The sequence below is a fragment of the Saccostrea cucullata genome, unplaced genomic scaffold, assembly GCF_032062105.1.
Source record: "Saccostrea cucullata isolate Sc308-1 unplaced genomic scaffold, CSIRO_AGI_Scuc_v1 ctg1614, whole genome shotgun sequence".
Classification (NCBI taxonomy): Eukaryota; Metazoa; Mollusca; class Bivalvia; order Ostreida; family Ostreidae; genus Saccostrea; species Saccostrea cuccullata.
The window spans coordinates 29,613-55,815 of NW_026929941.1; the positions used below are offsets into that span (position 1 = coordinate 29,613).

The following is a 26,203-nucleotide window of genomic DNA, read 5'->3' on the forward strand; positions in this document are numbered from 1 at the left end:
AATTGTTAGTTATTTGTACACCGAATTAATAGCGGATTTTACCGTTATTTTCTGATCATGACAAGGAGCACTTGGTGGGGTATGCTTACTCCTCCATGGCACCTGATCCCACCTCTGATGATTATGAGGTCCGTGTTTGCTGTGCTCCTTATTTGTATTGTTCTATAGACTTTGATACTGATTACTGTTTGTTATTTCCATATCCTTTATAATGTATATATAAGCATTGACTTCATATTTTTGGAAGCCTTTGGTCTAATATAAAACACCTGGCCCTGTCAAAAAATTAACATACCGCGCTACAAACGTGCGATATTCAATTTTTCGGCACAGCAAGGTGTGTTATATAGTACTTAAAAACATCCAAAAATATGAATTTAATGCTTAAAGACAGGCTGCCTCGTGTACACCTGATTTTTTTTTTGTTTGTTTGTTTTTTTTTTTTTCAAATTAATTTTTTTTTTGTTTTTAAAAAGAAGATACTAAAAAGTACTTTAAAGAACCTTATGTTTCCTTTGTTTTAGTTCTTAAGAGATTTTACAAAAATATGCCATGACATTTTTACTATATTTGATAAATGTTTTCACCATTCTATAAACAATGTCATTATGACAGAGAGCATGCACCATTATGTGAACATCTTTAAATCCGCTCAGACAATATTTTTTTGATTGCCATGAAATATATGGAGATAACGAATAGTATTCAAGCTAAGAAGCCCAGATAGCAATACAAAATAAAAGCAGAGCAAACATGGACATTCAAAACATTAAAGGTGGGATTAGGTGTTATGGAAGAGTTCCCTGCCGAACGGTCATATCCGCCATGTGCTCCTTGACACAATCGGGAAATATAGGAAAATCTGTCTAAAATTTATCGTGTAAATGATGGCATATAATTATTATGAAATAAGTCAGTTACATGTAGCATTGGACTCAATGAATAATTGTATTTGCTGACAAGGTCAATGTATCGTCCAAAGGACTTTCGAAATTGTGTCTGACTTTAAACGAGACTGGTAACATTTTTGTTTCATCAACTTGCTTGTCAAAATTTTACCTCGTTATACAACTGTAACGATGAATAATCAGCGAAATTAATAAAAAGAAGATAAAAAAATATCGACTAAATTTACCAAAACACGTTGGTTATAGGTTTGTTAGTTACGTTATGTTAACATGACATTCAGACTGAAATGGACATTTCTTTGACGCTTCCTTGTTCCTTGTTCTCAATGAACAATCTTTAATCAGCGTAAGTAAACAATTTATTCTCAGATTTCCGTGTTTACTGGACGTCGATTGAGTGTTTTAAAAAGCACCCGAGTATAAATAAGAGTAACAATTTCAGTAACTTATACAGTAAGGAAAATGCAATTTCAGGTCTTACTTTTCCAATTCTTAAGTTTGCAATTACTTTATGTAACCGAAGCTAGCCATTTTCGGGGAGGCACAATAAGCTGGAAATCAACTGGAAATGGATACGAGGCGTGTTATTATACATGTTTTTGTTTACCTTAAATTTTAGCCTTTTTGTGTTCTTGTACAGATATTTTTTTTCTTTTTCTTTATACTACATTTATATTTTATTTATCATATATGTGGTACGTTTGAAATGTTATTCTTAAATGGGATAAAGTGTAGCATAATTGTAAATGAATTGTTTTCAAAAATATAAAATATGGTAGATGAAAGGATCGGGTTGTTTTTTTTCTGTTTATAGGTCCAGTTTTTCCTTTCGACTTGGTTGGGCGTACGGGGCAGGCCCGGGTTGCACAACTGCACGTATAGGACAACTTGTAACCGGAATGAGTACCATGTATTGGCGGTGTACGTCTGGTTGTGGTTCAGATACTAACCTCGACAGTGTCAATTACATCTGCACTGGTGCTAGTGTGTCTGGAAACTGGGAACAAGGGGAGAGAACATTTACATATACATTTCCAGGACCAGGTCCATTCACGGTTGAGTAAGTCTTTTTTTCGATTACCTATGCATCGTTAAAATAAACGTATCATCAAAAACGATTAGATGTAGTGATTTTTAAAACTAATACTTATGAGTGCTTATATTAATTTTGGTTGCTTTTATGCCCTGAAGGTTCACTGGCGGTGCATGGGTGACATTAAGTAATGGAGCCGGGGGTGATTGGTCTATTGGAACAATAGTTAATTTAAACCAAAGAAGTGATACTCACAAACCAAATACTAGCCCAATAACAACAGGAAAACCGATGTATATGTATGTACATATTTAAAATATCAAGACTAGAAACTATAAATATGGGCATAAGTATTCTTTTAATAATAGTTTTCTTTGCATAGTTGTTATTTTCGAACTATTTTGATCATTGTTAATTTTACATTTCAATGAATTGCGCTATTTTTTTCTAACTAGAGTCCAATACAATTGTCAAAATGACATTCGAATACCTGTTGCTGATGCCGACGGGGATGACATTCGATGTCGCTGGTCAAGTGGAACAGAATGTATGTCTATATGTAATGCACTGCAAGCTGCTACTATTGATAGTGTAAGAATAATTCTTTTTAATGTTTGCATGTTTGAAATAAGGTCTAATGAATACAATGATTTTGCCTGTACTAAATTTACAATACAGAACCTGCACTATTAAATTTCCATCTAATCACACACAAAATGGGACCTTTGCTGTTGCCGTTACAATGGAAGATTTCCCGAAATCGACGATAACTATTGGAAGTACTGCGTACAGACCGAACACTCCAATATCTTCAGTTACATTACAGGTAAACATAATAAAACTTTGTCTTATCAAACTGATTTTTGTCATTTTTGACCGACAAAAGTAAAATTATTTGAGCAAACCTTTTCAATTAGAAAGCAAAATGTAGTTTAAGCACACTTTTAAGGAAACCTTTTTTTAAATAGCTGATTTTCCAAACGTTCGAGATTTAACGCTTTTGATTTTCACTGTTAAAAACTGAATAATGCTTTCATGAAGAAAACTGCGTATGTACATAACAACCGTTCTTTTCAGTTTCTTATCACAACGCCCCCACTCTCCGGGAGATGTAACGACAAACCAGTGTTTGTCAGCCCCACTCTAGCTGCTGGGACAATCTTACAGGCAAACATATTACAGGCCTTTCGTGTGTCCTTTTATGCCTCAGATAGTAGAAGGTATTTATTATTTTACTTATTATATGATTGAATAGTTTCCTTTTCTATGATATGCTAAGATCCAACAATGTTAGGAAAATACTATGTTATATTGAACTGCATTTTACCTTCCATGTCAGTACAAAGAATTATCATATAGTCTATATATAGCCCCTATATAATCTATACAAACGCAAACAGTTCATAACACTACATATTCACCGGATTTTAGGCCGTATTCACCGGAGGGTCAATGCGCGTGCAGCGGCATTGTGACGTCACAATCAAAATATCGAACAACGTTGTAAACAATGGTTGCAACGGCCGAAGCGAGCTACGTATCTGAGCAGGAAAACAATTATTCAAACCTATTTCAGGATTATTTTTTTTACATTTGGACGTCTTACACATAGCAGAACTCGGAAAGGAAAACACGGAGGTTACAAACAGTAATCTGGAGATTTTTTTTCATTTTCAGCAATGGAAGATCGAAAATAAAAAATGTTGTCGTCATACAGCCTTCAATGTCTTATGTATTAAGAGGCAGTCCACCGAAAAACCAGGCAGTATTGTATTGATAGGCGGCACATCGAATGTGACAAATATGTGATATTTTATTGAAAACAATATCAATGTAGTCCAAATGGAATAATGTAATCGAAGATTTGTTTGAAAATTACTTATTTAGTAAAATATTCGTTTCTTTCGTGTGATTGAGTTCCCCTATATAAACCATTGAATTTAGGTCAGAAACAAACAACTGTAACTTCCAATACATTTTTAACAGGACTATAATTCACGCTGAACTAAATCAAGAAATATGTCATCTTGCTATTTCAAAAATAAAATCGGTGGGAAAAACACTTGTGAATTAGTTTTCTGGCAAAATATATAGACGTTTTTATGAAATTTTGCAGTGCAAGAGTTATCTCCCGTGGCATCGGTAAATCTGCTAAACGCCTTACTATCGGAATCCTAGTTTTAAAAAAATAGACTCGATAAACAAAAGAAAATTATAAAACAAAAAATAATTACTTTATTTTCAAAATAGAGCTCATTTACGCCTGCAAACGTAATTTTTGGATAAAAATGGGCTGTATTATTCAGGATGAATCCACGTTTCCATTGATGTATCAGTGACGTCATATACCTGACTAATACTGCGTCACAATCAAATAGTTACAAGACTTCCAGATAAGTTTGTAAATTCTTTGCGTAAACGTGCACAGAAAAATAATTAAAAAATAAGTTATTTCTCCTTTTCTGTTCAATTACTCTACACAGTACAATATCCAAAATTTTAAATAATTTTTTTTTATTTTATACTTTTTTTAATACTAGGATATGCACAAAAATAATAATTTTTGTAGTGTTCTTGAACATTTCTTATGTAATTGGTATGTGAAAGTTTTTTTCTTCTGATAATCAAGGAATCGTGAATATTTCAAAATTTAATTTTACGAAGTTGAGATGTTTACTTCATGATATTTGTAAAATCTTTAATATATTTATCTATGCAGTCAAATAAAAATAAACAAGCAGCGGTACAAATAAAAATATAAAACAAAAAACCCTGAAATAAGTTACAACTAGAGCCGAGCTCGTTGCAAAGAAACGAGTAGGTCTTCCGTTGGAGCTGTGGACAGGAAGTACCGACCTTGGGTCAAGGTCACTGCACTTTCTTATGTAAACAACCTTTTCTTCTCATCATGAGCCTCCAGTGAATCTTAATTACAAGGTTATGCTTAAACATTTTTTCTCTCTCGGTGACCTTGATTTGCCAGAAAGACCTTTGATCAGGGTGACATGACACAACCTCCAATCATAAGTCATCTATGTTTCAAGTAAGAGCCTCCAATGATTTTCACTAACTAGTTCATAGCCTGGAAAAGAACAGATTTCTTCTGTCAGTGACCTTGATTTTAACAGAATAACCTTGGCTCTTTGTCAAGACAAACCCTCAATCTGAAACAACTTTTAGAAATTCATAACTCTGACAGGTGTTTTACAACTGTTCTGTCATTGGCCCTGAATTTATTAAAATGACCTTATTTTAAGTCATCTGAAAACCGGCGGACTATAAGCAATTTGTATCAAGTATGAACTTATATAGTCAGAATGAAAAAATACTATTTTCTGAGTCAAAATCGTAAAAAAAAACCCTTTTTATCACAAGCAATCTCTGTATCAAGTATGAGCTTACAGATATTCTCGATTACATATAAATGAATGCAACAAAACATTAATTCTTTCTCCGGTGATTTTGAATTTCCCGTAATATTGCCTTGAATAAATACAATGACACCTCCTGGGATCATTTGAAATCTTTGTATCGAGTACAAGCTTCTGGTTTCTTTATGTTATAGCCTGGCCTTCTGGGAAAAACTTTCAGGGACAGACAGACATATGGACAGTTAAACAGACCGTTTCATTCCCGTCCCATCCACACTACCCCCCAAAATACACAATCACTTTGCAAGGGAAAACTCGTCATTATTTGAAAAAAAGTAATCTTTTTTACATCAGGAAGCTTTCATAAATATGGTTTCTCATACTTGCCCTGAAGTTCGTAAGAATAATATTTCAAAACGACCCCTTCTTTTTTTTTAACTGACCGTTTTCTTCATTGTTTTCATTTTATATCCCCCAAGGTTGCCCGCATAGCGCTCAGCTCCTTACGTTGTGGTTTCGAATCCCACTGTGGGACGTGGGGACCTGTTCTTCCGATGAGACCGTATAAAACAAGGTCCTGTGTCGCTTTAGGTGCTGGCACAAAAAAGATCCCTCCCTGCTCAAAGGCCCTAAGTGCCGATTATAAGAGAATTAATGTTTAACTATGGTGCCGGTTATGATTTTAACAGTTTAAATTAGGAAATAAAAGTGTGTAATTACATGATAAATTTCTGATATTCAGTACATGTAGCTGCAGATTGTTATATAAGTTCTTAAATTTTCGATTCTGTATATACGATGCGGGTATATTACTACTTACATGTTCATTCTATAACCTGCTACTGATATTTTTAAAATCACGGAACAAAATTAAAATGTTAGCACACTATACCAGAGACATATGTCTCTGACTATACTAATCATTTACAGGTTTTGAATAAATTATTACACAAATTAAATTCATTGCTTTAAAATCTTGAATTATTTTTTCAACTTGACTATTCAACCTGTAATAAAAATGGGCATTGTGCAAGCACAGAAGTCACTAATGAAGTTTGCAGGTGCGGAGATACTTATCGATGTTTAGTCCATTTCATTGAGTATAATTCTAATTAGATCCTTATAATTCGGAAGATTTTCTTTAAAAGTTTAAAACTGAAATAGCCATGGTAAAAATCTGTGATGAAAAAAAATGTGTTTGGGAAAATTTGTGTTGAAAACAGATTTATTTGTGTGTTAAAAGCACAAATTAAGCTTGTGCATTTAAATCAATATTGGTTGAAGTTAAGAAACCGCAGATCGCCAGTCCTTACGCTATGAATCGTCAAAATGAAAAGTAAAATTACACATTGAACTAACGAACTATAAGAATTGAAGATTGCAATGTACATATAAAATAAATACCCCAGCGTTTTGTTCTAAAGTCTAACCTTAGATATTTTAAAATGTTTTTGAAAGATTCTATTTAATTACAGAAAATAATGTTTTCCGTAAGTTTGTAAAATTAGATTTAACATTCGACCACGCTGTGTAAATTAATGTCAACAAGCGATGGAAGGAATGATTGGTCGCGTAATTGTAAACAAACACAAAGCCTAGATAGCTGTTTTAGATAAACATATATCACGATCAAATTTAAAACAAAGATAAGCCAACATATTAATCTCAAATATCCGACAATAATAATTTTCCATTAATTGTAAAATAGTTTTAATACACCAATTATTTTGCCTATGACTACGGGGTCAATGGTTCGCCGCGGTGCGTCGCTTTAGATTTTCTTGGACACGTGTAATCGTAAGATTACGCAATGGTACACACGCTTAAAATCTGGGTTCCAGGTGAATGTGAGAATCGCGCGGTAAATAATTTTTGTATTATTTGACTCTTTAAAAGTTCTTTTTATAAGATCCGGGCGTTTATCGTTTTCGTTCATATTGTTTGTGTTTATATTTAAACAAAGAAAAGATACTAGCTCGTGTTTTTTCTACAACTCTTTCTCTTGGAAAGATCTTGATTAATAAAATGAAAATGATGCCATTGAATACTCTGAACGGGAACCAAAATAAAAGTTTAAAACCTAATTTTAAAAAAAGATATGATACAGCGTTGTAAAATATTTATTACTTACGGCAAGTTTACTGCAATTCTACGCATAGAGACTAAAGAGTTTTCCTTCAATAGCAAGATGAGAACTGTCTAGCTTTCTTTCCTATAATACGTAAGACTCGAACAAAATAATATTTTCATAGGACAGAGATAGTATTAAGGAACAATTTACTATATTTAAAAAATGAATTTAACCATTCTGTGTTTTTATTTGTGTATAACTGTGGGTCGCTGGATTACCCGCCGATTGATTCCCGGTGACCGACTTTGCCCCGCGTTATCGAGGGAGGCGTTATATAATTGTAAACAAACAAGGTGAATGTAAAGGCGTGCGCTTAGTAAATAAGCATGACATTTTGGGAAAAAAAGCACAAAACACTTCAAGAACTTTATTCTAAAGAATATTAGCATCCAATGTAGCCATGATTTTTATTTAAAGTAAGTTTGTTTTATATACACGCATGAGAAGATCTCGTTTACGAGCTGAGCGAAAAGAATTACCTGTACATATATAGGTCATGCATCTAGCTCATTTTAAACAAGACTAGAACAAAATAACAATTTCATAAGATCAGTAAGATGTTAAAGCACAAGTTTATTATCAAAAGTCATTCGAAATATTAATCGTTTTTGAGCTATATAGCAAAAACTTTCAAGGGCACTAGATCCCTTATTTTAGGGGCCAGCCCCTTTTTAATGATATCAAATGAAAGCTCTTGCAATAATGCACAACTTTCATTCAATATGTCTAAACAAAATATTTTTAGTTTTCAAGTAAAAAAGGAAAATATGTGTAAATTTTCACTCTTTTAGGCGTTCTAATTTTTGACCCCTATAAAGCCCCATTTTGAATACAGAAATCGAAAAACAAAAACCGATGTGCACAACTTCAATCCTTCTGTTATCTAAAACCAGTAAAATTTCTGCTCCAGCTTTTGTGGTCTCTGAGCCTTTATCCGGAAACGAAAGCCTATAAATTTTCGTTTAAAGGGAAATAACTCAAAACCGGAAGTGCCTTTTTGAAATTTTAGTCATCATTCTGATAGAGTTTATAAACGTCTATAACCTCTGAAAATTTGAGCGAAACCCGTTGAGAAATGAGTGAGATATGAAGCCTCAAAGTTGCGGTCTAGGAAGTAGAAGAAAAAAAAAGAATAACTAGAGCAAAGCTCGTTGCAAAGCAACGAGTAGGTCTTCCGTCCGGTTTTGACCGGAAGTCCCGGAAGTGACGGAACAAAAGAAAGCAATGAGCTAAGTAGTCTCAAGTGACTTTACAATTTCAATTTTGCATCAAAACCTTCAAAATAAGCCATTTTTGCTACTTCCGGTTTGACCAGAAGTGACGACTTCGGACGGAAAATAAATTTTCAAGGTCCCAGAGGCATATGTTACCAAAAACCTTGTCAAGAACGGCAAAAATACGCGTTTTCCGACTACTTCCGGTTTGACCGGAAGTGACGACGCCGGACGTATTTTACGACTTTAATAAATTAAACTTGACATTCTGAACAACTTTGCTTCTTTGACGTATCACAAATTCTCAAGACTTTTTGAGATATAAAGGAAAACCTTTTGGCCCCTCCAGGCCCCTGATTTAAGGGGCCAGCCCTATTTTCGAGATGTCATTTGAAAGATCTTGAAATTATACACCTTTTTTGTTCTGCATGCTTTAACAAAATATTTCTAGGTAAAAAGTTATCCTTGAAAAGGTGCTTAAAATTTTGGAATTCTTGATAGGACTATTTTCGGGCTATAGCGAGCGTCGGCGCTTCGTACTTCCGGTAGTTGTGATATACTTAGTGCACATCTCCAAAGGTTGCTCTAAGCATCACTGAAAATTTCAAGCTTCTGTGTTAAGTGCTTTTTGAGAAAACTGCCGGACAAAGTGACCCTCTAAAAATCACTAAATCGCAGAAAAATCCGAACCGGAAGTGACGTCATCAAAATAAAAAAAATATATATCTAGATTTTTTGATGTTCTATCAGACCTGAAAGTTTCATGAAAATCGATCGAGCCGTTCTCGAGAAATCGGGCGTACAAAATCGGTAAGAAAAAAAAACAATAACTAGAGCAAAGCTCGTTGCAAAGCAACGAGTGGGTCTTCCTTCTTAGCGATAAGCAGAAAGTGAAATGTTTCAATTGTCAACTTTGTTACCATTCTTTATTTCTTTGACTCAAAGAGCAAAAATCTTTCCGGGTTAGAATAGGTCCTCAGTACCCTCTTGCTTGTCGTAAAAGGCAACTAAATGGGGCGGTTCTGTATAAACCGAGGTCCCGTGTCACAGCAGGTGTTGCACAATAAAGATCCCTCCCTGCTCAAAGGCCATAAGTGCCAAGCATAGTCCTAAATTTGCAGCCCTTCACCGGCAATGGTAACTTCTCCATATAAGTGAAATATTCTGGAGAGGGATGTTAAACAGTAAACAATCAATCAATCAGTTATACTGTAAAAATACAGATATTTACACACATTTATAACCTTAACAATTAGAACTGGTATGTCTTCTCTTGGAAACGAAAGACCTCAATACAGAAGTTAACATGCAAGATCTGACACAAACTTAAAAAGAATATTTATTCCAAACTAAAGATACTATTAGACTCTGTAACAAAATCTATTTCTCTTGAAAAACTGAAAGCAATTGATTTGTTCATATTTGTGGATTTATGTCTGTTTCTCAAATCAAAATTTAAATATGAATATTTAAAGTCAATATCATAAACTAGGACTATTTCACATGAATGTTTCAATTTCATTAGGTTTATTCCTTGTCATCCCCCAACAGATGCTCTTCTGGCAAATCATGATTGTGCTTGGAATTAAATTTCAGTACTCGGATGACAGTCACACCTATCAAACAGAAATTGAAATTTTTTATTGATTTTTTTTTAAAAAGTGCAACTTATACACTGTTATAAGATAAGATAAACCATCAAACTGAGTTCAAAAATACTGTCACATTTTCCAGTAGTCTATAATTATTTAAAAATATAGGTTTACAGGCAGTCATTTGAGGATGTTATAAAATAACATATTAGTTTCATGATTTCAAATAAAGAAAATGTACATTACTTGTTCATATCAAAATTTATTAGGAATGATAATGGTTAACAGTTGTTAACCGACTAATTAGCCAAAAAGATGGTATCCAGTTATGTTTTTTTATGTGTCAGGATAAGACCATTCGTAAAGGTGTTACAGCAATTAAAAACAATGCGCTAAGGAAGTGACAAAACGCTATTGTATAAGGAACAAAGAGCTAGTGCAAAGTAACAATGTGGCTCTAGCTCATTTATAACACCATGCTAGTAAGTTTATGACAACATTCTGGCCATTTTAAGACACTTACAAGGTTGCATGAAGTAAAAATGTGCTATAACACTTATGACGATGGTCTAGTGTGTTTATGACAACACAATGACAATGTACTTGTGCATTGTAATAATGTTGGAGCAGGCTTTTACACCACACAGTCAAGATTACATGTAATAGATTGTGTAAAGCTGTGTTGGGATGGCAGCATATTTTGTGTCAGCACAACTGCATGTTATTTTAAGTTGCCTTAGCCTGACAGTGTTGTGAACACTGTGTTAGCACATTGTTCCTAAACATGCTGAAGCAATTTTACAATTAGCCTTATCTGGACACCATAATTTTCATAACCAACTAGCCATGTTTCTTTGTAAAAGTACATGTACCAGGGTACATGTAAATCATTTTTTTTCATTTAGATTTCCATATGTTTTAAAAAGACAAGGAATAAAATTCAATTTTCTATAGGCTTCTATTCATCATAAGTGTTTGCCAAAGCATTTTTTCCTATACATGTATAACCAAAATACATCTTTGTCTTTATGGTAGCCTAGTGATAGGGCATTCCCTTTATATAATCTTGAAGTTTAGCTTGATATCTAGCCGGGCTCATTGCTACGAAATTCAACAGGAAATGCTGCTTCATCACTGATGCTTAATCAAATTTACACGTTAAAACATAGTATATTTGTGCTATCAAAATTGAGGCAATACAAACACTGATTACAAAATTAAAATTTTCAAAGTTAATTGAAATTGTCAAAAAATAATTATAATAATGTACTTTCTACAGTCTTCTTTGATTAATTATTTGTTTAAAATATGCAAAAGGTTTTCATCAGGTATAGAAGTGTGCGCCATATTCTATAAATAAAGGTTGTATTGTCAGTCTAACATAAATGCGGTAAACATAATTAATTACTTGATGTACGCCTTGATGCAAATTCTGAGCTGAGGACACATCAGTGCATAATCGTTTGACCTTAATTAATCTTCCTGCATTAGTGTTTATTTACTTCTTTTGGTATATAAATCCCCAAAACCGCCTCAAACGATACATGTGATGAATATTTTATACCGTTAAATTCTATAATGATTTTATTTAATTTTAAAACTTTTTAATACTATATATATGCCATAGAGATATTTTTGTGGATAACATATCCTTTCAATATCTGAATTTGTTTTTATGCCCTGTTCACACGAAAAGTTTAATTCGCAGTAAATTAATGCGAAGTAAACTAATGCGAATCAAAATAATGCGAATTAAATTGCGTTCACACGACAGCTAATGCGAAGTAAACTGATGCGAAATAAAATTTTACTTTGACAGTCAGGCGTGAGGAAGGTTATTATGACGTCATTTACAAATCACGTCACCTTATGCAGAAGCAGATGCATTTTACATAATGCCACAGTGCCTGGAGACATATTTTAGTGATTAACACATTTTTTCCTAGTTTTTCACTAAAGAATAGCACAAGTATGTAAAGCTGACCACCGACAAGACGCATTTGACTTAATTTTGCCATTACGCATGCCCCAAAATTTAATTCGAATTAGCTTCGCTTAGAGTTCACACAGAGCTAATGCCATACATGTTAACCTATTGTGATGAAAAAGAGGGAGATTCAGACCTCAAAAGCGGTAGCATTGCGCACGTGTTGTTTAACGCTTGGATTATCGATATCTTTCATGTAATATATAAATGTATATTATAAGCCTTAAATGAAATCAGGTACCTTCACTAATTAATCTTAAATATCAACAGCAAAGAAGAAGACAGAAACACCTTAAGTTTGACATAAATTGTACAAATTCAAATATTTTTCATGCTCATCATTTTGCTTGGATTGGCTGCTTTACTTAGCCTTTTGAAGAGTGATCTTTGCTGAAATAGCCTAGAAGCAATAATTCTGAATGTTCATTCAGTTTTTAAACAAAACAAATGATGGCATGGTTTAATCTAGATCTAAAACAAGTTCGTATCTTTCGTTATATAAATCAGATTTCCCGCGATGATCGAAAACGAAAGTAGAGATGTGCCACATGACTTGGTCAATCGAGTGATTTCTATTGACTTTATTGATAAAGTTGTGAGCTTCTGTGCTTTTAAACACGATGTCAAATGTTTTCATCTAATTCTTAAAAGCTTTATCTCCTTTTTCATGGCAGGGATGTTGATTAATTTATCGTAACCAATGTAATCACTGGTAGTCTTATGTTGTTGTCGTTGTCAAATCCGTGCTTGAAATCTATGTACAAAAAAAGCGTTTGTATGATTCCGAGTCAAATCACGCGATATCTAGCGAGATTTTATGAGAGTGGCTTCAAAAATGGTACCCAAGCGGACCAAAAATACTTTAGACGCAGCTTTTGTAGAAAAGCGGTAGATTTCTGAATTAAATCGGTAGGCGGGAGATGGAGTGAAAAAGCGGTAGACTCCCGCCTAAATCGGGAGAGTTAACATGTATGGCTAATGCGAAGTAATTTAATGCGCAGTAAACTAATGCGAAGGAAACTAATTCGCATTAAATTCTCTGTGTGAACGCTAAGCGAATCTAATTCGCAGTAAACTTACGTTTACTTCGAATTAAACTCTCCGTGTGAACAGGGCATTAAAATCTCATCAAGGTCTTTGTTCATTACCCTGTAAATAAGCCCAGCTTTCAGTACTTCTGAGTACTTTGATTATTCACTGGATCAAACCTAAGACAAAAACATGATGCAGTAATGTTACTTAACCATGCAACCAGCATTTGAAGTAAATGAGACCTTAAAAACCTCATAGTACATGTTAGGACAATGTCACTGAGTTCCAAATAAAGGTATAAATAACAAGAGGCCCAGGGGCCACATTGCTCACCTGAGCAATTTGCTAGGAAAAACACATATCAGATCAGAACTGAAAGTTTACTGAGTTGGGGGGGGGGGGGGGGAGAGGGGGGGGGCTTGAAATTTAACCACCAAGGGGGTCATGGTTTGAACAATTTAGAATCTACAGTACCTGAGAATGATTCCATATAAATATCACTAAGCATGGATTTGAAGTACTTGAAAAGAGGATTTTAAAAGGTTTCGCTATATATGCCTATGTTAAACTTTGATCGGCCATTTTGGCCCCACCCTAACCCCCGGGTCATGATTTGGACAAACTTGAATCTACACTACCTGAGATAAATTTCACATGAATTTAATCTTTCCCGTCTCAATGGTTCTTGAGAAGAAGATTTTAAAGATTTTTCCTATATATTCCTATGTAAAACTTTGATCAGCCATTTTGGCCCCACCCTATCCCCAGGGGTTATGATTTGAACAAACTTGAATCTACACAACCTGAGGATAATTCCACATGAGTTTCATCTTTCCAAGCCCAGTGGTTCTTGCGAAGAAGATTTTTAAAGATTTTTCCTCCATATTCCTATGTAAAACTTTGATCGGCCATTTTGGCCCCACCCTAGCCCCCGGGTCATGATTTAAACAAACTTGAATCTACATTACCTGAGGATGATTCCACATGAGTTTCATCTTTTCTGGCTCAGTGGTTGTTGAGAAGAAGATTTTTTAAAAAAGCCATTAATTTTTCTCTAATTCATAATTATCTCCCCTTGCAAAAGGACGTGGCCCTTCATTTAAACAAACTTGAATCCACTTTACCACAGGATACTTTGTAGCAAGTTTGGTTGAAATTGGACCAGTGGTTCTTGAGAAGAAGATGAAAATGTAAAAAGTTTACAACAATGACAACAACGACAACAACGACGACAGACAACGGACAAATTTTGATCAGAAAAGCTCACTTGAGCTAAAAACTATTCACCGGTATATATTAACACCTCTAAATGAGTGAAAATTCTCAAATAACATTACCAATCAAAGTACCAATAAGAAGCTGATTCTTACATCACAGGTTCCAATCCCATTGCTAAATGCTTCAGACGGGTTACTCCAATGAGACCGCATACACCAAGATTCAGTGTCAAAAGGATCCCTTACTTCTCAAAGGCAATAAGTGCTGAGTACAAGTCTATATTTGCAGCTTTAATACTATCCCAAGTGGTGGCATCATCAAATGACTGGAAAATGTTTGATAGGGCAATAATCAAACAAACCATTCCTGCAGTCATCTAAAAATAAGCAAACTTTCTATTATTACAATTGTTTTTACAAATTTCTTTTGAGATTTAACTGAGCAACAATTTTGAAATTTTTTGTCAATAAATTTTGATACTAAAGACTTTGTTTGAACAGCTATTAATAGCAATTACAGACAGCAGCACGAAGCGCTGCTCATAGTGCAAGCTCTCATGACAATGCCTTGGCGAAGAGAAAATTATCACTTGCTTATCAATCCACACAATTTCTTTTCCGCAGTAACTTTGGACCCACAGTGCTTTGATTCGTTAAGATATACATTCTTGCAAGAATTGATCAAAAGTGTCCAAAAAATAAATTCACCTTGATTTAATGGATAAATTGCAGATAAATAGTGGGGGGAAAAATTCTTCATTAAAGTCAGCACTATTTAAGGTTTAGACTGGTAAATGTAGGCCTAACTTACACCATGACATCGTGTGACTTCAAAGTCTAGTGCCCTGTTCACATGGAGAGTTTAATTCGCAGTTAATGATTGCAAAGTAAACTAATGCGAATCCAACTAATGGGAATCAAACTGTGTTAACATGACAGCTAATGCGAATTAAACAAATGCGAATTAAAATTTTACTTCTACAATTAAGTGTCAGTAAGGCTATCCACTCAAAAATAGCACAATTAACTACTTAAAGCTGACCACCAACATGTAGCATTTGAATTAATTTTGCCATTACACATGCCTCAAAATTTAATTCAAATAAGCTTCCCTTTGTGTTCACATGGAGCTAATGCAAAGTAATTTAATTTGCAGTAAATTTAATTAATTCGAATTAATAAAACTAATATGAATTAAACTCACCGTATGAACAGAGCATCGATGCACCAAATATCAAGTGCGGTTAGACAAGCCCGATCTAAATTAAAACTGAATAAGTATCTGCCCTCACCCTAACAGTCACACCGTCAACATATTGTTACGGTGTATATTCAACAAATAATAAGTGTAGTGTGAATTACCCCTCCATGGTTGCTGCGGTATTGCTCTTTTGCAGGGCAAAATAATAACGTGTGGCAAAGTTTTTGTTGAGAGATAATTAAATGACGTATATTTAACAATTACTTATATGTCATATTTCATCAAACTATATCATTTTGCCCTATAAAAGTATCACAATGATGGATAGTGGAGTGTTGAATTTTTTTGTTTTGAAAGTGAGTCTTGTTGAAATTAAATGCTCACATATATTTAAATAAAAAATAAAAAGCTGTTGGGATTTTAAAAGGCTAACAAAAAGAATTTGAGCCTTAAAACAGATAATGTATCGGCAGAGATATGTCTCTCAGTCTGTTATCGGTGTGTCTGTATATCTAAAAATATCAATGCTCTAAGCTGCCATAGTAATTTAAATGTTTATGTAAAATAAATTTCTAACCTTCATTCCGATAGTCCACGCCAATCAAACTTTAAAATGTCACCGTCGACTCTTTCATCACTCGATACATTTATCACTGGGAACCACGAACCAGAGTCAAGAGTGCTCAGCTTGTTAATGTAACAGTCGGAATTTCCTCGTAAACAATTCACACAAAAATTTATAAATCGGATAATTCTGCTGAAAATAATGCTCCAGAGGATTGATAAAGTACTCCGTAGCTGCATATTAAATGTGCGTGAATGTCTACATACGGCCTGTGGCTACTGTGGTAAGAAATGCTCAACTTCACATGATTTCCAACTTTCAGTTTGTAGACATGTGTCCGACTTTTAGGACACACTAATAACCGGATATACCAAAGACCTGATATTTACCTGATGTTTTTATTTTAGATTAAATGACAATATTGAGTACTTCAAATGACTTATTTAAACGCTTTATGACTATGATGCATAATGCTATACAAAAATTCGTTTGTTTGGAATATTTAATGACGATTTTGAATCAGGTCAAATAAGGTTTTTAGTATATCAGGTCTTTAGTACTTTCCCATTTCCCACAATGCCGCGCGTTGTTTACAAACAAGATGCCCCGAAAAGACTTCCTCTTAACTAATGCATAAATATTTTGATTTTACTTATTGCCATGTACATCATCACATTATATTAATTATTTGAATAAAAAGAAAACAGAGAAACACCGAATCAAAACAATATCTTTCATATGCATCAACGAAAACTATACAAGAGGCCCAGAAGGCTTGGCTTATAGTAGACAACTTGTTCCTGTAACGTTTCTCACATATTTGCTTTATAAAAAAAACTATTAAATATAGCTTGAAGCTTATTTCTCTTTATATCAAACGACAAGATTTAATCAGTTCAAAACTATTTCAGTCAAACTTTTTCATAATATACCAATATTTTTAGCTATCAGAAAAAAACTTGTATGAGCTATTAACCCCTAATTATAGGGGCCAGCCCGTTTTCCTTGATCTTATATGAAAGCTCTCGTAATTATGCACATTTTTTGTTCTATATTTCTTACCAAATTATTCTCGGTTCAAAAGTTATAACACAAAAAGAGGCAAAATTTCATGCGAAAAAAATTACTAAAAATTGCTGTCACATAGCTTCCGATCTTTAAGAAATCAGCTTATAATTTTATCGATATGCACATCTACAATGTATTGACTACAAGTTCTCAAACTTTCATGTAATTATCATATGTCGTTTTTGAGTTTATTAGTGGACACGAGACATCAAAATTATCAATTAAAGGGCAACAACTCACAAAGTAAGGCATGCATCAAAAAATTGAAAGCAGATGTAAATAGGTGTTAATACAAGGTATCTTACCTGAAAGTTTCATAAAAATCGGTCGAAAGGTCTTTGAGAAATCGCATGTCAAAAATCCGGCGGGAAAAAAAAAGCAAATAATAATAAGAAACAGTAGAATAACAGTAGGGTCTTCCGAAGGAAGCTCGGAAGACCCTAATAATAAAAATAGTGGAAAAGAAACCTAAGAAAAACAATAAGGTCTTCCGCTGAAGACGGAAGACCTTAATAATCTTTACCATCAGAATCAGTAGAAGGTCTTCCGTTGGAAACGGAAGACCTTAATAATATTTATTGCGGAAGATTACTGCTGAACTCCCCACTTTAATTTGAATCTAAAACGGAAGATGGTTCGGTGAAACGTTTCTTTTTTTTTTTTTTTAATTATTTTTTTAAATATAATTTGGAAATAATGACATATTCACGTTTAATATGGAGTTAAAATATGTAGCTATGTTGGCCAATTCTAAAATGTTTTTATATTCATGAAACCTGTTTTTGAAAAAAAAAATGATGCCATGATGCCGCCCCCCCCCCCCTTTTGCACTTTGCTTGCGATTTATCGGCTCTTAAATAATGATGTATATGAAAGCATTTCTTTTATTTACATAAAAAAAATTGTAAAAGAAGAGTACATGTATATAGGTGAAAAGGATTAACAGATGACAGGTTGAGAAAAACTTGGATAAACCCGAGACTATACACATAAAAATATTTTCTGAATTTACACTGTAAGTACGTGCACCACTACTAGAATTTAACTCCTTATTAATTCCTGAGAAAATATTAATAAAAGAAAAAAATTACTTTGAATAAGATATTTAATGAAGCTAAGCTGTCTTCTCTGAGTTGCTACATAATGCATGTACAAACACTTATTTAATTGCCGAGTATCAAGAAATCATGTTTTACATGTACACGGTAATCATCACTGTAGTCATGTACGTAAAAGACATGAGGAATTAAGATAATTATAAACATTTGAATATATGGACAAAATCATTAAACACATTTTACTGAAGAAAAGAAACAGATAGGCATATAATTTCTCTGGTAAATTAAAATGAAGAACCAAGTTTACGAAATATTCCTAAAAACCATACCCGATTGAAATAAAACCGATCCCGATCGAAAATAATTCAAAATTTATAAAGTTGACAAGCTAAAGGCAACTGCCACCTATAAGACATGGATAAAAATAAATAAAGTAAATTTTGAACTATATAACAACAAAAGAGCCAAATTTAACAATACAATTATAGTATTTTCTTTTTTATATAATTCCGATCGGGATCGGTTTAATTTGGGAAAAATCATAGATAGTAGGTGAATTTGAATCCTCTTATTTCCCTCAATATACTTGTTCCCACCAATTTTATGAATTGACTCAAAAGTCTGTACTTTGTATTCATATTAACACGAGGAAAAAATGTTGTCATAGTAATGTATTGGCTTTTATAACGTATCAAAATTCGGATACTGAATTCAAAAAGTGACTTCCTAAACTCAAGTTTGGACCACATAATTTTTTTCTAAAGAAAAATAAATTGAAGTCTTATTCATTAAGAAATAAAAGATAGGAGTCTATGCTATAGATAACATTGATTGACACACCCAGCTTTTAAGTATTTGTAACAAATAAAACAAAATAAAAACGTAGTACTTTTTTTACCCTCATGTTGACCTTTTTGCACTTAGAATTAGACATTTTCCCAAAATAGGACTAGAGGACCACTAAAAAAATTTTTGATGTTGCAATGTATTAACACTTGCTTAAATAAGTCTACATGCAAAAAATAATAAAAATCCATGACATGCGATGTGCACGTGCCACGTATTGCCTGGTTTTTCGGTGGACAGCCAAATAACAAACCATATTCAACACCAAAAGAGTCCATAATTGTATATCATTGCAGGTCAATATAGGGAATAGCGTGACCTTCCATGTCAATACAAAGAATTATTGAAGGTCAATATTATTTGGTTATTGAACTTATATTAGTAAATATTAGCACGAGTTGGCTGTTCAAATGCACAAGCTTGCGAATGCATTTGAACAGCCGACGAGTGCCAATATTCACTAAATAAATATAAGTTCAATAACTCCTTTATTATATTGATAAAACATTTCCACAGAATCTGTAATAATTATTAAAAAAAAAAAAACCTCAAAATTAATGATATCTTAGAATCGGTATTCAAATTAACGTCTGTCCTGTTAGCGTTCAATATATCGCATCATTCTGATGACTCTACCGAGCGAAATGATTAAGGTTTTAATGGGTCTAATTTGTACTATATTTTGATAAATAATTTCTTTTTTGTGTGAAAAATAAACTCATCTTACCTAGATGCTACTTCCTTTCTTTAATTTAGCTCGGAGAAAAAGATGGTTTTCCTTTGACAAGTTTTATCTAGGAGGTATTCCCCTTAGCCTCTATCTTGTAGGGCAAAGAACTGAATTTTCCTATCTGAGCAACCGATTTTAAACATGCATGCAAGAAATATATTTGGGAAAATATTTGCAGTCTCAAAATTATAAATTAATAGTCTTTAAAAAACGTATCTACGTAAGAAAAATAAAGTTAGCTTTAACTCAGTTATCAACATTATAAATTGAACTATGAATAATGAAGGAATCTGGGAGAGTTGCCCTACACAATGGCGGCCATGGGGAAAAAACTCTTGCTTAAATTATCTCAACGGAAAACCATCTATTGACCAGACAACTTTTTTTGTTTACAACGGGGCGTTCAATAAAACGTCAAGATATTGAACGCTAAAATTCTCTAGATTTTTGGGTATTATTTTATTACAGACTATTTATAAGCTATATAATAAAAGTAATTATTTTTATTCCATATTTCCTCTAACAATGTGTTCTTGTTGTAATTTCTCGTTAAAATTTTCAAATTATTGATACATGTAGCAAAAACAGTCTTTTAGGAATTCGCTATCATTTAATCATATAATGAAAGAGTTATAAAATTGCTATTTTTGGAGGTCAATACGATGATTTAGCTACCTTCGCAGTACAATATTTATTTTGCCCTTTGGGCTCAGTGAATTTTGAACTCCTCATGTGTCTAAATCATCGTATTGAATTCCAAAACAGCAATAATTGTACATGTATATTATTTCTAACACATATTTTTCAACTACTGTCTTTTAAGTCCGTCGGATGGTGCCCCGTGTCAAGGATAACAACTCCCTTTGCACGCAAAAGAATCGCTTCTCGGGAGTTCGATAAAGAGTAGGCTCATTGGAGGCCGCCAGAGAAACCAAAAACTTTCAAAAACCGGTTAATACTTGCCCGCCGAAATATGGCTGAAATATTGCCGACTTGGCGTTAAACAATATAGAATCAATCAATCGATCATCATTTACTGTCTTAACCTAAATAAAAAATGATTGCAAATGAAATGGATGACGCTTTGGAATAGAAAATGATTTGAATGGATATTCAATACATTTTATTACAAATCTGTGATTTATTTGGGGCATTCAAATAAAGCCATGGAATTTCAGAGTTAGGATCAGATACCTAGGAGGAGTAAGTATCTTCTATTTTTATATTTGAATGTTTTTATCCGTAACAGAATAACAAACATGGACATCACGGCCCCTGCCGGTATGACCTATACATCACTACAGTCCGTATCGTCAAGACCTGGAACCTTCTTTGTCAGCACTTCCTGGATACCTCAGCAGAACCAAGTAGGATCTCACATTGTTTGTGCTCTAGCCGAAGACACGTTTGGGTATTTAGCTTTAATGAATAGTTTTCATTTGTCCGTAAAATATGATTAAATATTAACTACAAAAATTAGCAAAAAAAAAAATTAAAAACAAAGAAAACGTCTGGGTATTTTCTTGACATTTAAATATTAGTTTGATCTTTCAATATATATATTTTTTAGTTATCTTTTTCTTAAAATTAGCTAATCGTGTTTATGTATGAATATTTACATTTAAATCAGAAAAGAAAATCAAAGAAAACCTTTAAATTTTGACAGGAAAACAAGTGAATCAAGGTGCCTAAATATCAACGTAAATGGTAAGTAGCTTTGGACTTATCATTTCGGATAAACATAGCATATTAAATTTTAAAGTTCCTGATAAATTAATATGTATTAATACTGTACACCTGTATCAATCACAGACGTGAGTCCGTGTGTGAGTTCTCCTTGTATTAATACTGTACACGTGTATCAATGACAGACAGGAGTCCCTGTGTATGTTCTCCTTGTATTAATACTGTACACGTGTATCAATGACAGACATGAGTCCCTGTGTGAGTTCTCCTTGTATTAATACTGTACACGTGTATCAATGACAGACGTGAGTCCGTGTGTGAGTTCTCCTTGTATTAATACTGTACACGTGTATCAATGACAGACGTGAGTCCGTGTGTGAGTTCTCCTTGTATTAATACTGTACACGTGTATCAATGACAGACGTGAGTCCGTGTGTGAGTTCTTGTATTAATACTGTACACGTGTATCAATGACAGACGTGAGTCCCTGTGTGAGTTCTCCTTGTATTAATACTGTACACGTGTATCAATGACAGACAGGAGTCCCTGTGTATGTTCTCCTTGTATTAATACTGTACACGTGTATCAATGACAGACATGAGTCCCTGTGTGAGTTCTCCTTGTATTAATACTGTACACGTGTATCAATGACAGACGTGAGTCCGTGTGTGAGTTCTCCTTGTATTAATACTGTACACGTGTATCAATGACAGACGTGAGTCCGTGTGTGAGTTCTCCTTGTATTAATACTGTACACGTGTATCAATGACAGACGTGAGTCCGTGTGTGAGTTCTCCTTGTATTAATACTGTACACGTGTATCAATGACAGACGTGAGTCCGTGTGTGAGTTCTCCTTGTATTAATACTGTACACCTATATCAATGACAGACGTGAGTCCGTGTGTGAGTTATCCTTGTATTAATACTGTACACGTGTATCAATGACAGACGTGAGTCCGTGTGTGAGTTCTCCTTGTACAAATGGTGGCACGTGTGTACGACAAGGAATCACTCAGAATTACAGATGTAACTGTTTACCTGGCTACACGGGACACAGGTGTGAAACAGGTTCGTATTTAAAAAATACAGATACACAACTGTCAACTTATAATCTTAAGTACGCATAAAACATGATAAAAGAAACGTTTTCATCATCAGAAATGCTAAAACCTTCGTGATTTTTGTTCTTGATCGAATGCACTAAATAAAAAGAATCATAGCAATACAAATGTTTCTGTTATTAGAAGTATTAAAAAAAACTTTGGATAACATTTGGATAAAATAATATGTAATTTAAATTTTAAAAGCAATGCTTATGTGGAGATTATTCGTTTTACCTCAAGAGAAAATATGATTTTAAAAGCTGGATAATTGAAAAAGAAATATTACGAAAATTAATACAGAATATGCATTACATAATTTTGAGCTTGTGTTAATTTAACAAAGTTTTGAATTAAATTTTGAATAACTTGGTACCTTGTTTCACTTCCCCTACATTTGTAGACATTACTTTGATCTTTAAATAAATTCGTTACATGCTATCCTCATTATCATGTTAATTTAATCTTTAACAAATATATAACAATGTGCAATCCGACACTCTGTCTATTCCGACACAAAATTTCTCTCCCAGTGCATGTTGGATTGGAAAGGTTTTACTGTTTTTAGATATAAATGAATGTGCCAGTGGACCCTGTCAGAATGGTGGGACTTGTCATGACTACATCAATAGATTTACCTGTACCTGTAGGGGTGGCTTTACTGGATTGATGTGTCAGACAGGTAAATTGATAAAATCCACATACTAGATACACATGTCTTATTATGGGGGGTTGAATCACTGAGTGCTGCAGAGAATGAACGTCTCTTTTCTTTTGTTCAAACATTTATCAAGCATTCTGGTAGATTTCCTTGTTAATTACTGTACCAATATTAATATATGAATTTGTTCGACTTTTATATATTTATACATAATTATGCAAAATGCATCAATTTGTTTACTTTCGCAAATTCTGAATCCTTTATATAGCATCTTTAACTGTGACAATTTCAATGTGTAATTTACATGTATAGGGAGAGAGCGTTATAAGTATTCAGTACTTGTGCTCAATCCCTTTGTAATTATATTACAATAAAATATGTTCAAACCAAACCAGACAGGTAAATGGCATTTTGAAACGTTATGTATATTCATATCTTAATAACAAAATTAAGTCAAAATCATATTTTTATAATCTTTATTGAACACTGTACATTTCTTACATTACATCATGTTTATTATCTATTCACTTCTCCTTTCCTTAATGATTTTCGATTATTTTGATTTTACATTCAAGATATTGACGAAAGCCAAAGTGATCCGTGTAAAAAAATGGATCGTGTACCAATCTTATCAACAGGTTTAAATGTTCCTGTGTACCAGGGTTTACCGGTACAGTATGTCATACAAGTAGCTACTTCTCTTTTAGTAAAAATAGATGGAGAAATTTATATTGTCAGCTGACCAGGCTGTCTTTTTTAAACAGATATTGATGAATGTGCCAGCTCTCCTTGTCAGAACAATGGATCCTGTATTGATGAGATTAATCGGTTCCGGTGCTCATGTGTTCCGGGTTTTACCGGCTCCATCTGTGAAATAGGTAATCTATTTACTTTAAAAAAAACCTGTTTGTTTGCCTTACGTCTTTTAAAGATTTGTGAAGAAGCACTATATATTTTTAGGTTTAAAATGTTTTGTTCTGTTTCCAGATATCAATAAATGTGCCAGTAACCCGTGTATGAATTAGGGTACCTGTAACGTTCTCATTAACCACTTCACCTGTTCTTGTCGAGCGGGGTATACAGGGACAATATGTGACATAAGCATGAGTATAAACAAACTTAGATAAAAACTCACAACAAAAGCAAAAAAATAGCAAATTATATCTGCAGAAAAATCTATTGAAAACAGATAATTATTTGAAACTGTGTTTCAAAACATAGATTATGAATTTATTCCAACAAATTGAAAAAAATAAAGGCATGTAAACTATTTATTTTATCATACAGATATAAATGAATGTGCGCCAGATCCCTTCTTAGTTATTTTTGACTGTGAAGATCGTGTGAACGAATATTACTGCAGGATAAACAAATGGAAGCTTGCCATCATCATTTGTAGCATTCTTTTTGTAAATTTGACAGTTATTTCTATCGTGATTTACCTATCAAAAAGACGAACGTACAGAGATGTCGACCATTCTTGGTAAGACCTTTTTAGCTCACCTGAGCCGAAGGCTCAAGTGAGCTTTTCTGATTACATTTTGTCCGTCGACCGTCCGTCTGTCTGTCCGTCCGTCTGTCTAGCTGTCTGTCCGTCTGTCCGTCTGTAAACTTTTCACATTTTCGACTTCTTCTCAAGAACCACTGGGCCAATTATGACCAAACTTGGTACAAAGCATCCTTGGGTAAAGGGAAATTTAAATAATAAAATGAAGGGACATATCCCCTCGCAAGGGGAGAAAATCAAGAAAAGACAAAAATAGGGTGGGGTCATTAAAAAATCTTCTTCTCAAGAACTACTGAGCCTGTAAAGCTGAAACTTATGTGGAAGCATCCTGGGGTAGTGTAGATTCTAAATTGTTCAAATCATGACCCCCGGGGGAAGGGCGCGGCCACAATGGGGAATCAAAGTTTTACATAGAAATATATAGGAAAAATCTTTGAAAATCATCTTCTCAAGAACCACTAGGCCAGAAAAGCTGAAATTTATATTGAAGCATCCTGGGGTAGTGTAGATTCTAAATTGTTCAAATCATGACCCCCAGGGGAAGGGCGGGGCCACAATGGGGTATCAAAATTTTACATAGAAATATATAGGAAAAATCTTTGAAAATCTTCTTCTCAAGAACCACTGGGCCAGAAAAAGTGAAGCTTATGTGGAAGCATTCTGGGGTAGTGTAAATTCTAAATTGTAGGAATCATGACCCCCAGGGGAAGGCAGGGGCCATTATAGGGAATCAAAGTTTTACATAGAAATATATAGTAAAAAATCTTTGAAAATCTTCTTCTCAGGAACCACTGGGCCAAAAAAGCTGAAACATATGTGCCCATGGAAGGATCATGGGGTAGTGTAGATTTCAAAATGTCTAAATTATGATCAGTGGGGTAGGGTGGGGATGCATTATGTATAACAAGGGTGAAATCTGGTAAAGAACACAATGGTCAAAGCTTCTCAGGTGAGCGATGTGGCCCATGGGCCTCTTGTTTTTGTTTCGTACCCCAATTCATTAAAAATCAAACAAAATGATTATGAAATACTTACGCGCAAACTTTTATTGTCAACTGTATCATATAGGTTGTCTAGTTTCATTGACGTTCGTAGACCTGATACCCAGCCTAGAGTTTTGTAAGTATAAGATACTTGAATATTTAGAGTATTGCTGTGGCATTATATTCATTAATAGTGTTGAATTTTTTCAATACTTTATTTCAGATTCAGAAGTGACATTCCATTTAAAAGATTCTAAATAAGGAAATAACCTCATGATTAGAAGACGAAGAGAGTCGACACAAAGTTAAAAG

General features: G+C 33.8%; 1 pseudogene; it reads left to right on the plus strand.

Moving 5' to 3' along the window:
- Nucleotides 1-1,181: 1,181 nt before the first annotated feature.
- Nucleotides 1,182-26,196, plus strand: LOC134282495 (integrin beta-like protein A; annotated as a pseudogene).
- The last annotated feature ends 7 nt before the right edge of the window (nt 26,197-26,203 follow it).